The sequence below is a fragment of the Trachypithecus francoisi genome, unplaced genomic scaffold, assembly GCF_009764315.1.
Source record: "Trachypithecus francoisi isolate TF-2019V2 unplaced genomic scaffold, Tfra_2.0 Lachesis_group1, whole genome shotgun sequence".
Lineage (NCBI taxonomy): Eukaryota > Metazoa > Chordata > Mammalia > Primates > Cercopithecidae > Trachypithecus > Trachypithecus francoisi.
The window spans coordinates 76,330,138-76,344,939 of NW_022681454.1; positions in this window are offsets into that span (position 1 = coordinate 76,330,138).

The following is a 14,802-nucleotide window of genomic DNA, read 5'->3' on the forward strand; positions in this document are numbered from 1 at the left end:
GGTTCACACCATTCTCCTGCCTCAGCCTCCTGAGTAGGTGGGACTACAGGCGCCTGCCACCATGCCCGGCTAATTTTTTGTATTTTTAGTAGAGACGGGGTTTCACCGTGTTAGCCAGGATGGTCTCGATTCCCTGACCTCATGATCCGCCCGTCTCGGCCTCCCAAAGTGCTGGGATTACAGGTGTGAGCCACTGAGCCCGGCCAGCACTTATTCTTGAAGGAAAGAACTGCAATGGTTCTTCCTTTATTTGGGCCCAACTGCTTTAAGATGGCTCTGAATGCCCAGGGGATGGAGCAGGGCAGAAGAGGGAGAAGGCCCCAGAGAGCATAGCAGAGGAGGCATTGGCCCACGGCTAGAGGCATTGAGCTCCTCCAAAGCCCAGCTGCTAGAGGCATCCCTCAATCTCCAATTATCTGATTCTGGGAACCTGTAGGTACTTTCAAGCTGGAAGGAAAATGAGTCCGAAGCTTGTTTGCTCCCTGGGGGCAGTTCTGTGATGGTCAGGTTTTGAATATTTGTATATCAATGAAAACCAGAGACAATAGTTACATAAACCCCTAGGTGGGCTGATTTGGGGAGCAGAATTGGAGGAGGATTGAACTTCAACTCCTCTGGAAATCTGCAGAGCAACTTAATGGACTGCAGAGTCTATTCAGAAGGATGGGCTGGGTGGGGTCTGAATACTTGAATTCTCTTTTACCTTTGTTTAGGATGAGAGAAGCTAGGGGTGGATGGAGGTTTCTGGAAGGCTTTTGCACCATGGCCCTCACCCTCTTATTTATGCCCTGCACACTACACTTTACTCTGTAACCCACTCGCTACCACTAAGATAGCAGCCCCTGCCTCCAGTTGACATCAGATGTTGAATTTTTCCAAAGGGCTGGAATTTTTGCAATTGTCCCTGATCTGTGACTGTATCACAATGCCAGATCTCTCTCTCTCTCTCTCTCTTTTTTTTTTTTTTTTGAGACAGGGTTTCGCTCTGTCACGCAGGCTGGAGTGCAGGCTGGAGTGCAGTGACACAATCGTGGCTCACTGTAGCCTCAACTTCCCAGACTCGAGCGATCCTCCCACCTCTGCCTCCTGAGTAGCTGGGACTGCAGGCATGCACTAATGCCTTGTAGCATGTACATAGTAATGCAGCATGCCTGGCTAATTTCTTTTTCTTTTTCTTTTTTTTTGAGAGGGAGTTTTGCTCTTGTCGCCCAGGCTGGAGTGCAATGGCACTGCAAACCCCGCTTCCCAGGTTCAAGCAATTCTGCCTCAGCCTCCCGAGTCACTGGGATTACAGGCATCTGCCATCTTGCCCATCTAATTTTTTTATTTTTGGTAGAGACAGGGTCTCACCATATTGCCAGACTGATCTCAAACTCCTGACCTCGGGTAATCCGCCTGCCTTGGCCTCCCAAAGTGCTGAGATTACAGGCGTGGGCTGCGCCTGGCCATTTTTATTTTTTTTATTATTTTTTATTTTTTTGTAAAGACGATGTTTTGCTGTGTTGCCCAGGCTGGTCTCAAACTCCTGGATTCAAGTGATCCTTCTGCCTTGGCCTCCCAAAATGCTGGGATTACAGCTGGGGGCCACCTTGCCCAGTCCTTCAGCACCAAATCTCTAACCTAACCCCATGTTTTATACCCTTCAACAACCCCATGTGGCCTGTCTCACTCAACATTGCTTCAGAGACCCAGTGTTGTCGCGTAGTACTGCAGGGGGTGCTATTGATAATGTCAGCAGCAGTGATTCCCACGGGTCAGAAGAACTCCATTCTTGCCTCCCGGAGGAAACAGTTCAGCTGAGGGGCATAAGACAGAGTGACAGACTGAGGCAAGTTTTAGAGCAGGAGTTAAAGTTTATTAAAAAGCTTCAGAGCAAGAACAAAAGGAACTACACTACACTTGGAACAGGGGCAACCAAGCATCTTGAGAGATCCAAGTGCTCCAACTCACCTTGGCTTGAGGTTTGTACATTGGCATGGTTCTGGGGTGTGCATTCCTTCTCCCCTGATTCTTCCCTTGGTGTGGGCTGTCCTCGTGCAGTGGCCTGCGGATACTTGAGAGGGGCCGCGTGAGCAGTGCAGTGTGTTTGCTGAAGTTATGCACATGCTCATTTGAGGCATTCTTCACTTACCAGTTGAGTGTTCCTAGAGGAAGGTCATACACCAGTTAAACTCTGCCATTTTGCCTCTTAGTGCATACGCTTGAGCCCACTCCCCCAACTCCTGAGAGCTTATCGGGAAGCTGTAGATCACCAGCGTCAGGTGTTTTCTTGCTTTTTTTTTTTTAGACAGAATCTTGCTCTGTCACCAGGCTGGAGTGCAGTGGCACGATCTTGGCTCACTACAATCTCTGCCTCCTGTGTTCAAGCGATTCCACTGCCTCAACCTCCCGAGTAGCTGGGACTACAGGCATGCACCACCACGCCCGGCTAATTTTTTGTATTTTAGTAGAGACGGGGTTTCACCATGTTGGCCAGGATGGTCTTGATGCTCTGACCTCGTGATCCACCCGCCTCAGCCTTCCAAAGTGCTGGGATTACAGACGTGAACCACCGCACCTGGCCACTAGGTGTTTTCTATCTATTGGGAGACTGCCTTTCCCTGGTGCCTGTTGCAACCAATTTTTATTTTATTTTATTATTTTTTAGATGGAGTCTTGCTCTGTCGCCCAGTCTGGAGTGCAATGGTACGATCTGGGCTCACTGCAACCTTCATATCCCCGGTTCAAGTGATTCTCCTGCTTCAGCCTCCTGAGTAGCTGAGACTACAGGCACCTGCCATCATGCGTAGCTAATTTTTGTATTTTTGTAGAGACGGGGTTTCACCATGTTGGCCAGGCTGGTCTTGATCTCCTGACCTCAGGTGATCTGCCCACCTCAGCCTCCCAAAGTGCTGGGATTATAAGCGTGAGCCACAGCTCCTGGCCCAATTATTATTTTAGAGAGACAGTTTAACAGCTGCCTGACCATCACCTGACAGTTGCCTGGCCATCACCTGACATTCCTAGGGGGAGGGGAGTCCTCTCCTGCCCTGCTCACATCTGCCTAAGTACCTATTCTAACAGTATGGCGCTGTTTTGGAATTTTAGGTTAAAAACTGAACTTTCCAGTGATGGAGAAAAAAAGAATGTTTCAACTCAATTATCAGGAAATCTGGTGACCAGATACATATGTATCTTTCTTGAATTGGGCCTCATGTAGAAAAGATTGTTCATCGTGAACCCCACGCCCGTTTTACTGCCGTCTCTCAAAGTTTCACAGAAGAGGCACAAAGGTCCCTTAGTAGTCAAGACCTTGAAGTTCAAGGATGTGTCCTATTTATTCCTGGACCTGCCACACTGCAGACATTCAGTAAACATGACGGTCTATTTAGGAGAGAAGAAGCCACCTACAATCTCTGGGTCAATTTCTCCCTCATGCTTTCCCTTTCTGCATAACTCCATAGCTTCTGGTGTCACACCTGCAAAACCAAACCAAACAAGCTTCCCCATAAGCCATCCCTGCCCCACTTTCTTTCTCTCATTTGCCCCTGCTTATGAGCACTTTCTCTCTCTCATTTGCCCACCTTAGCTACTATTCTTTCTTTCTAGAAAAAGAGATGAGTTCCATTTCCCCTATTCACTCCCTACACCCCAACATCACGAAATCTTTCAGCTTCTATTATTCACAGAAACCATATTCACTACATTGATCAGTAGCCTTTTTTTTTTTTAGTTGCCTCTTAATTGAGAAACCAGCAGGGCCCCTTATCGTCACTTAGCTTATATTGCTGTTGACTATTTTGCCTTGAAATGTTTCTATAGGCTGGGCTCGTTGGCTCATTTCTGTAATCCCAGCACTTTGGGAGGCCGAGTGGGATGGATCACTTGAGGTCAGGAATTCGAGATCAGCCTGGCCAAAATGGCGAAACCCTGTCGCTACTAAAAATACAAAAATTAGCTGGACTTGGTGGCGCATGCCTGTAATCCCAGATACTTACCTGGGAGATGGAGGCTGCAGTGAGCCAAGATTGCACCACTGCACTCCAGCCTGGGAGACAGAGTGAGACTCCGGCAAGAAAAGAAAGAAAGAAGGAAGGAAAGTAAGGAAAGTAAGGAAAAGGAAAGAAAGAAAGAGAGAGAGGGAAGGAAGGAAGGGAGGGAGGGAGGGAGGGAGGAAGGAAGGAAGGAAGGAAGGAAGGAAGGAAGGAAGGAAGGGAAAGAAAGAAATGCTTCTATAGTATCTTTTTTGACAACACACTGTCCTGGTTCTCCAAGGACCTTTTCAGGCCAAGTCACCTCTCACCCTCAGGCTCCTTCAGAGCCTCCTTTAATTCCCCTCCTACCCCAATAACATAGGCGTTACTGAGGGTCCTAGTAAATTAAACTAAGTTTGGCCAGAGGCTGCCTCCATACCTTGAGTTCCTACTGAAAGAACTGCAACCTAACTTCAGCAGGTAAACTGAGAGCCTAATATAGAAGTTTTGTTTTGTAACAAATAGCTAAGTGTCAGCCAAGCACAGCAGCTGAGCTTCAGTCAGTCACAGGCTACCAACTGATCAGATCATGTCTTAATACTGAGCTGTAACCGATCAAGCTGTTTTCCACACCTCATTTCTGTTTTTTTTCTGTCTATAAGTGATCCCTGCCTACCTTACATACTGGAGCTCTCTGAAGCTCTGCTTGTTCCCAGAGCCACCTGATTCAGGAATTGTTCTTTAGGCTGGGCATGGTGACTCACATCTGTAATCTCAGCACTTTGGGAGGCTTAGGCAGGAGGATGGCTTGAGGCCAGGAGTTCAAAATCAGCCTGGGCAACAATGCAACACCCTGTCTCTATGAAAAAAATAAATAGCCGGCACGGTGGCTCACGCCTGCAATCTCAGCACTTTGGGAGGCTTAGGCAGGAGGATGGCTTGAGGCCAGGAGTTCAAAATCAGCCTGGGCAACAATGCAACACCCTGTCTCTATGAAAAAAATAAATAGCCGGCACGGTGGCTCACGCCTGCAATCTCAGCACTTTGGGAGGCCAAGGTGGGTGGATCATATGAGGTTGGGAGTTCGAGACCAGCCTGACCAACATGGAGAAACCCCATCTCTACTAAAATACAAAATCAGCCAGCTGTGGTGGCGCATGCCTGTAATCCCAGTTACTCGGGAGGCTGAGGCAGGAGAATCGTTTGAATCTGGAAGGCAGAGGTTGCAGTGAGCCAAGACTGTGCCGTTGCACTCCAGCCGCGGCAACAAGAGCAAAACTCCGTCTCAAAAAAGAAAAGAATTGACTTTTTTTTTTTTTTTTGAGACGGAGTCTTGCTCTGTTGTCCGGGCTAGAGTGCAGTGGCCGGATCTCAGCTCACTGCAAGCTCCACCTCCCGGGTTTACGCCATTCTCCTGCCTTAGCCTCCGGAGTAGCTGGGACTACAGGCGCCCGCCACCTCGCCCGGCTAGTTTTTTTGTATTTTTAGTAGAGACGGGGTTTCACCGTGTTAGCCAGGATGGTCTTGATCTCCTGACCTCGTGATCCACCCGTCTCGGCCTCCCAAAGTGCTGGGATTACAGGCTTGAGCCACCGCGCCCGGCCCAAAAAGAAAAGAAAAGAAATAAATGAATAAAAGCTTGGCATCATGGCGTGTGGCATGTGGTCCTAGCTACTCAGGAGGGTCCCTTGAGCCCAGGAGTTTGAGGCTGTGGTGAGCTATGATTGCGCCACTGCACTCCAGCCTGCGCAACAGAGTGAGACCAGTCTCTAAAAAATATATATTTTTTTAAGGAATAATTATTTGTTCAATTACCCTCTGTTAAATTTAATTTGTCTAGAGTTTTTCTTTCAATAATTCAGTTGCTCCTCTCCCCTCCCTCCCCTTGCCAGAACTTTGCTCCTCAAAGTGTAGGAGGACACTTTGCCAGCAGCACTGTCCTCACTGAGAGCTGTATAGAAATGCAGAATCTTAGGCCCTACCTCAGGCTTTCTGCATCAGAATCTGCATTTTGTTTTTGTTTTTTGTTTTTGTTTCTTTTTGAGATAGAGTCTGTCTCTGTCACCCAGGCTAGAGTGCAGTGGTGGGATCTCGGCTCACTGCAACCTCCGCCTCCTGGGTTCCATCGACTCTTCTGCCTCAGCCCCCTGAGCAGCTGGGATTACAAGTGCTCACCACCATGCCCAGCTAATTTTTGTAGTTTTTTTTTTTTTTTTTGAGACGGAGTCTGGCTCTGTCGCCCAGGCTGGAGTGTAGTGGTGCGATCTCGGCTCACTGCAAGCTCCGCCTCCCGGGTTCACACCATTCTCCTGTCTCAGCCTCCTGAGTAGCTGGGACTACAGGTACCCGCCACCACGCCCGGCTACTTTTTTTGTATTTTTAGTAGAGACGGGGTTTCACTGTGTTAGCCAGGATGTTCTCGATGTCCTGACCTCGTGATCCGCCCGCCTCAGCCTCCCAAAGTGTTGGGATTACAGACGTGAGCCACTGTGCCCGGCCAATTTTTGTAGTTTTAATAGAGACGGGGTTTCACCATGTTGGCCAGGCTAGTCTCAAAACTCCTGACTTGAAGTGATCCACCCACCTAGGCCTCCCAAAGTGCTGGGATTACAGGCCTGAGCCACCATGCCTGGCCTTTTTTTTGAGACTTGGTTTTGCCATGCTGCTCAGGCTGGTCTTGAACTCCTGAGCTCAAGTGATCTGCCCACTTCAGCCTCCCAAAGTGCTAGGACTACAGGCATGTGCCACCATGTCCAGCTATTTAAGAATATATATTTTTTGTAGAGATGGGGGTCTCACCATGTTGCCCAGGCTGGTCTTAAAGTTCTCCTGCCCAGGCTGATCTTAAAGTCCTCCCAAAACACTGGGATTACAGGCACGAGCCACCGTGCCTGGCCTGTTATAATAATTTTTTTTTTTTTTTTTTTTTGAGACGGAGTCTTGCTCTGTCGCCCAGGCTGGAGTGCTGTGGCCGGATCTCAGCTCACTGCAAGCTCCGCCTCCCGGGTTTACGCCATTCTCCTGCCTCAGCCTCCGGAGTAGCTGGGACTACAGGCGCCCGCCACCTCGCCCGGCTAGTTTTTTGTATTTTTTAGTAGAGACGGGGTTTCACCGTGTTAGCCAGGATGGTCTCGATCTCCTGACCTCGTGATCCACCCGTCTTGGCCTCCCAAAGTGCTGAGATTACAGGCTTGAGCCACCGCGCCCGGCCTTATAATAATTTTTTAAAAAATTGCTTACTGGTTGAGAACATAGGCTCTAGAATTAAACTTCCTGGATTCCAATTCTGGCTATGCTTTTCACTAGTTGGTGACCTTGAATATCTTGCTGAACTCCTCTATACCTTGGTTTCTTAATCTAGAAAATGGAAATAATAATTATTCATACTTCAGACATTTTTGGTTTTGGCTTTATTTTTTGAGATAGGGTCTCATTCCCATCACCCAGCCTGGATGCAGTGGCGCGATCATGGCTTGCAGCAGCCTCAACTTCCCAGGCTCAGGTGATCCTCAGCCTCCCGAGTAGCTGGGACCACAGACAGGAGCTATCACACCCAGCTAATTTCTTGTCTTTTTAGTAGAGATGAGGTTTTGCCACATTGGCCAGGCTGGTCTTGAACTCCTGACCTCAAGTGATCTGCCCACCTCTGCCTTCCAAAATGCTGGGATTATAGGCATGAGCCACCTCTCCTGGTTCGGGTTTTGTGAAGATTAAATTAGCTGATACCTATAAACTAACTGCTTAGGAGAATGTCTGACACATTTTGTGATGTTGATGATAACTTACATTAACATGCATGCCTTGTAGGATCCCCTACTTTGACCCTGATGCTCCTACTTTACTAGCTGTTGGACTTTCAGCATGCTTCTTAAATTCTCTAAGTCTTGGCTTCTTATCTGTAAGTGGGAATAATAACACAGGTAATACTTACTGTATTAGATTGTAATGGAAAATAAATTAGATCATTCATGTACAGTGTTTATAAGTGCTTGACAATATGAAGGGTTAAAGTTTTTTTTTTTTTTTTTTTTTTTTTGTTGAGGCAGTCTTGCTCTGTCTCCCAGGCTGGAGTACAGTGGCACGATCTCGGCTCACTGCAACCTCTGCCTCCCAGGTTCCAGAGATTCTCTGCTTCAGCCTCCTGAGTAGCTGGGATTACAGGCATGTGTCAGCACGCCCAGCTAATTTTTTGCATTTTTAGTAGAGACGGCATTTCACCATGTTTGCCAGGCTGGTCTTGAACTCCTGACCTCAAGTGATCTGCTTGCCTGGGCCTCCCAAAGTGCTGGGATTACAGGGGTGAGCCACCTTGCCCAATCAAAAAAGGGTTTTTTGTAAGATAAGATCTTGCTATGTTGCTCAGGCTGATCATGACTTCCTGGGTTCAAGTGATCCTCCTGCCTCAACTTCCCGAGTAGCTAGACTACAGACATGCCACCCCGCTAATTTAAATTTTTTTTTTTTTGTAGAAACAGGGTCATGCTACATTGCCCAGGATGGTCTCAAACTCCTGGCCTCAAGCAGTCCTCCTGCCTTGGCCTCCTAAAATGCTGGGATTACAGGTATAGGTCACCATGCCTGGCCTAATACGAAGGTTTTTTGGTTTTTTTTTGAGACAGAGTCCCACTCTGTCACCCAGGCTGGAATGCAGTGGCTCAATCTCGGTCCACTGCAACCTCCGCCTCCCAGGTCCAAGCAATTCTCCTGCCTCAGCCTCCTGAGCAGCTGGGATTACAGGAGCCTAATACGATGCTTAGCTAATTTTTTTTTTTTTTTTGAGACGGAGTCTCACTCTTGTTGCCCAGGCTGGGGTGCAATGGCACGATCTTGGCTCACTGCAACCTCCGCCTCCTGGGTTCAAGCAATTCTCCTGCCTCAGCCTCCCAAATAGCTGGGATTACAGGCATGCACCACCACGCCCGGCTAATTTTTGTATTTTTAATAGAAATGGGGTTTTGCCATGTTGGCCAGGCTGGTCTTGAACTCCTGATGTCAAGTGATCTGCCTGCCTCAGCCTCCCAAAGTGCTGGGATTACAGGAGTGAGCCACTGTGCCCGGCCTTAAATTTTTTAATAAATTGAAACAAACTGAATTACAATGTCTATTTCACAGTTTACTGTGGAGATAAAATGAGAGTACTTTGAAAATTTTAATTTGAAAGCTTTACTTTGAAAGCTTTAGCACTAAATGATGCACTAGTTATGTCAATTCATTTCCACTAGATGGCAGTAGACATCGCCAAAACCAGCTTAGCTCTACTAGCTGTTGGAGAACGTACATTTTTAGGATATGACTTAACTAGTCTTGGATTTGTGATTATATTGAAATGTTGGAGTTTTGATTTCAAATGAATGGACTACCTGCTTGAGCTTAGAAATATTTTTGCTTGATGTGGATTATGAAAAATGATTATTCTTAGTATACAGCCTGTTCCATACCCCTCTCCCTCAGTTTCCATCTTCATCTTTGAATGTGCACATCTTTGTTTTTCATCTTTGTTTTTGAGACAGAGTCTTACTCTGTTGCCTAGGCTGGAGCGCAATGGCGTGATCTCGGCTCATTGCAACCTCTGCCTCCTAGGTTCAATCGATTCTCCTGCTATCCCAGCACTATGGGAGGCTGAAGATTGAGCCACTGCATTCCAGCCTGGGTGACAGAGTGGGACTCTGTCTCAAAAAAAAAATCAAAAAACCTTCGTATTAGGCCAGGCATGGTGACCTATACCTGTAATCCCAGCATTTTAGGAGGCCAAGGCAGGAGGACTGCTTGAGGCCAGGAGTTTGAGACCATCCTGGGCAATGTAGCATGACCCTGTTTCTAAAAAAAAAAAAAAAAAAAAAAAAAATTTAAATTAGCGGGGTGGTGTGTCTGTAGTCTAGCTACTCGGGAAGTTGAGGCAGGAGGATCACTTGAACCCAGGAAGTCATGATCAGCCTGAGCAACATAGCAAGATCTTATCTTACAAAAAACCCTTTTTTGACTGGGCAAGGTGGCTCAGTCATGAGCCACCGCACCTGGCCTGGAGATATCTTTTCTACCCAACAAAATCATTTGCCACTTATTTTCCATAAGCTAACATCTAACTTTACAGACTCCGGGCCCTATCAATGGTAAATAAATGAAATGAAATGACTTCCTCTGGAATCAGACAACTTCCATGCCGGCCTTTTAGACAGTACTCTAGTGTGACTTTGAAAGGACATATTTGGGCCGGGCGCGGTGGCTCATGACTGTAATTCCAACACTTTGGGAAGCCAAGGTGGGCAGATCACAAGGTCAAGAGATGGAGACCATCCTGGCCAACATGGTGAAACCCCGTCTCTACTAAAAATACAAAAAATTAGCTGGGCGTAAGCCGGCCGCGGTGGCTCACGCCCATAATCCCAGCACTTTGGGAAGCTGAGGCGGGCGGATCATGAGGTCAGGAAATCGAGACCATCCTGGCTAACATGGTGAAACTCCATCTCTACTAAAAATACAAAAAATTAGCTGGAAATGATGGCAGGTGCCTGTAGTCCCAGTTACCGTGGAGGCTGAGGCAGGAGAATGGCGTGAACCCGGGAGGCGGAGCTTGCAGTGAGCCGAGTTTGTGCCACTGCACTACAGCCGGAAGACAGAGCGAGACTCCATCTCAGAAAAAAAAAAAAAAAAAAAAATAGCTGAGCGTGGTAGCATGTGCCTGTAGTCTCAGCTACTTAGGAGGCTGAGGCAGGAGAATCGCTTGAAACCACTGGAAAGCAGAGGTTACAGTGAGCCGAGATCAGGTCACTGCACTCCAGCCTGGGCAAGGAGAGCAAAACTCCGTCTCAAAAAATAAATAAAATAAAATAAAATAAAGAAAGGACATATTTGGAGGACACATTAGGATAATTTTTCTTAAATGTTTAAACTTGTTGCCAGAGGCAATACGGAACATACATGTTGGGTTGCCAACTTGATCGACAATTGCATTTCAATTATGTTAGCTTCAGGGGTAAAGTTTCTATCGACATCACAGAGCCTAATGGTAAAGAAAACCACATTGAATTAGGCTTGTCTTTTATTTATTTTTTATAGAGATGGGGCTCTCACAATGTTGCCCAGGTTGGTCTCAAATTCTGGCCTCAAGCTATCCTCCCATCTCTGCCTCCCAAAGTGCTGGGATTAGAACACCTGGCCAATTCTGTGTTTTGACCACTGTATTTTCCTAGCTATTTTCCAGCTAATCAGAAGCACATACAAGTCAAAAATACCCAGGACACATAATTTCACAATGCTGTGTAGAAAGCAAGGCAAGAAAGGTTATATTAACATTTAATTATAAGTCTTATTATTGTCTTGTTTATGGTGAGCATATTTTGTAAAATAATCGGGATACCTACTCTGACAAAAGGTTGTTTTAATTTTTCTCATAGAAACCTGGGAATCTTTTAGTTGAAAGTTTCACAAATGTCTAAACATTAAATTACATTACGTTTGAATTGCCCTTCATTGTAGAATATAATAAAATCACCTATTCTTGTTTCTTTTCTTTTCTTTTCTTTTTCGAGAAGGAGTTTCGCTCTTGTTGCCCAAGCTGGAGTGCAATGGCCAGATCTTGGCTCATTGCAATCTCTGCCTCCCGGGTTCAAGCAATTCTCCCATCTGAGCCTCCCAAGTAACTGGGATTACAGGCATGTGCCACCATGCCCAGCTAATTTTGTATTTTTTTTTTTAGTAGGGATGGGATTGCTCCATGTTAGTCAGGCTGGTCTCAAACTTCTGACCTCAGGTGATCTGCCAGCCTACAGCCTCCCAAAGAACTGGGATTACAGGCCTGAGCCACCGCACCTGGCTAAAATTACCTATTCTTAATACTTAGACTTAAGGCCACTACGATTTACTAGAATAACATTAATTACTCAGGTTCATTTAAATCATGATGATGTTAAAGAAGGAAAAGAGGCCGGGCGCGGTGGCTCAAGCCTGTAATCCCAGCACTTTGGGAGGCCGAGACGGGCGGATCACGAGGTCAGGAGTTTGAGACCACCCTGGCTAACACGGTGAAACCCCGTCTCTACTAAAAAAATACAAAAAGCTAGCCGGGCGAGGTGGCGGGCGCCTGTAGTCCCAGCTACTCGGGAGGCTGAGGCAGGAGAATGGCGTAAACCCGGGAGGCGGAGCTTGCAGTGAGCTGAGATCTGGCCACTGCACTCCAGCCCGGGCGACAGAGCAAGACTCCATCTCAAAAAAAAAAAAAAAAAAAAAAGAAGGAAAAGAGACTTTGTACACTCAGAATATTTTGAATTACATACCTTTATGGCTGAGCACAGTGGTTCATGCCTATAATTCCAACACTTTGGGAGGCTGAGGTAGGGGAATCACTTGAGGTCAAGCCAACATAGTGAAACCTCATCTCTACAAAAATACAAAAATTAGCCAAGTGTGGTGGCGCTGGCCCATAGTCTCAGCTATTCAGGAGGTGGAGGCATGAGAATTGCTTGAACCCGGGAGGCGGAGGTTGCAGTGAGCCGAGATTGTGCCACTGCACTCCAGCTTGGGGAACACAGCGAGACTCTGTCTCAAAAACAATAACAACAACAACAACAACAACAAAACCCAAAAAATGAAGGCCAGGCGCGCCGGCTCATGCCTGTAATCCCAGCACTTTGGGAGGCCGACACGGGTGGATCATGAGGTCAAGAGATCGAGACCATCCTGGCCAACATGGTAAAATCCATGTCTACTAAAAATACAAAAATTAGCTAGGCATGGTGGTGTGTACCTGTAGTCCCAGCTACTTGGGAGGCTGAGGCAGGAGAATAACTTCAACCCAGAAGGCAGAGAGCCAAAATCAGGCTGGAGTGAAGACTCTAGCCTATTGACAGAGCGAGACTCTGTCTCAAGAAAAAAAAAAGAATTGTGTCTCTTTACTATTCAGATTTTATAGATAATTTTCAAAGCTTCACTTTTATATTTTGAGATGATAGTAGACTTGCATATAGTTGTTAGAAAATAGTATAGTAATATCTTGCGTAACTATAATGTAGAAAATAGGAAACTGACAATACAGTCTACTAACTTGAATCAGATTTCACCAGTTTTACCAATGTTCATTTGTGCGTGTTTGTGTGTGTATTTAATTCTATGCAATTGTATCCACATTTGAAGATTCCTGTGACCACCAACCCCGTGAAGATACATAACAGAATAAAAAAAACCCAGGGTTTACTTTCTTTTTCTTTTTTTTTCTTTTTTTTCTTTTAAAAAAGGGCTGGTCGTGGTAGCTCACACCTGTAATCCCAGCACTTTGGGAGGCTGAAGCGGGCGGATCACCTGAGGTCAGTAGTTTGAGACCAGCCTGACCAACATGGCAAAACTCTGTCTCTACTGAAAATACAAAAATTAGCCTGGCGTGGTGGTGCACGCCTGTAGTCCCAGCTACCCGGGAGGCTGATGCAGGAGAATCACTTGAACCCAGGAGGTGGAGGTTGCAGTGAGATGAGATTGCGCAACTGCACTCCAGCCTAGGTCACAGAGAGAGACTCCATCTCAAAAACAAAAATAAAAAACAGCCACCGCGTCTGGCCTGCTTTGATTGATTGATTGATTGTGTTTTTTTTTTTTTTTTGACACGGAGTCTCACTCTGTCACTCAGGCTGGAGTGCTGCGGCACAATGTCGGCTCACTGCAACCTCTGTCTTCTGGGTTCAAGCGATTATCTGCCTCAGCTTCCTGAGTAGCTGGGACTGCAGGCATGTCCACCACACACCTGGCTAACTTTTGTAGTTTTAGTAGAGATGGGGTTTCACCATGTTGGTCAGGCTGGTCTCGAACTCCTGACCTCAAGTGATCCACCTGACTTGGTCTCCCAAAGTGCTAGGATCACAGGCATGAGCCCCCACCCCTGGCCCCAAGTTTTCTTTTTTGTGGGATAAATGCCCAAGAGTGCAATTACTGAGTCATATGTCATATGGTATTTGTATGTTTAGATTTTTTTTTTTTTTTTTCGAGATAGAGTCTCACTCTGTCACCCAGGCTGGAGGGCAATGGCGCGATCTCGGCTCACCACAACCTCTGCCTCCCAGGTTCAAGGGATTCTCCCTGCCTCAGCCTTCTGAGTAGCTGGGATTACAGGCACCCGCCACCAAGACCAGCTAATTTTTGTATTTTTAGTAGAGACAGAGTTTTGCCATGTTGGCCAGGCTGGTCTCAAACTCCAACCTCAGGTGATCCACCCGCCTTGGCCTCTCAAAGTGCTGGGATTACAAGCGTGAGCCACCGTGCCTAGCCACTTAGATTGTTAAGAAGCTGCCAAACTCTATTCCAGAGCAACCATACTATTTTATTTTATTTTATTATTTTATTTATTTTTTGAGATGAAGTCTCGCTCTGTCACTCAGGCTGGAGTACAGTGGCTCGATCTCAGCTCAGTGGAACCTCTACCTCCTGGGTTCAAGCGATTCTCCTGCCTCAGCCTCCTGAGTAGCTAGGATTACAGGCGCACACCACTACGACCATCTAATTTTGTTTTTGTATTTTCAGTAGAGACAGGAGTTCAGCATGTTGGCCAGGCTGGTCTCGAACTCCTGACCTCAGGTGATCTGCCCACTTCAGCCCCTGAAAATGCTGGGATTACAGGCATGAGCCACTGCGCCCAGCCTATTTATTTATTTATTTATATTTTTGAGGTGGAATCTCATTCTGTCGCCCAGATTAGAGTACCGTGGTGCGATCTCAGCTCATGGCAACTTCTGCCTCCCGGGTTCAAGTGATTCTCCTATCTCGGCCTCCTGAGTAGCTAGGATTACAGGCACACGCCATCATGCCTGGCTAATTTTTGTATTTTTAGTGGAGATGGGGTTTCACCATGTTGGCCAAGCTGGTCTTG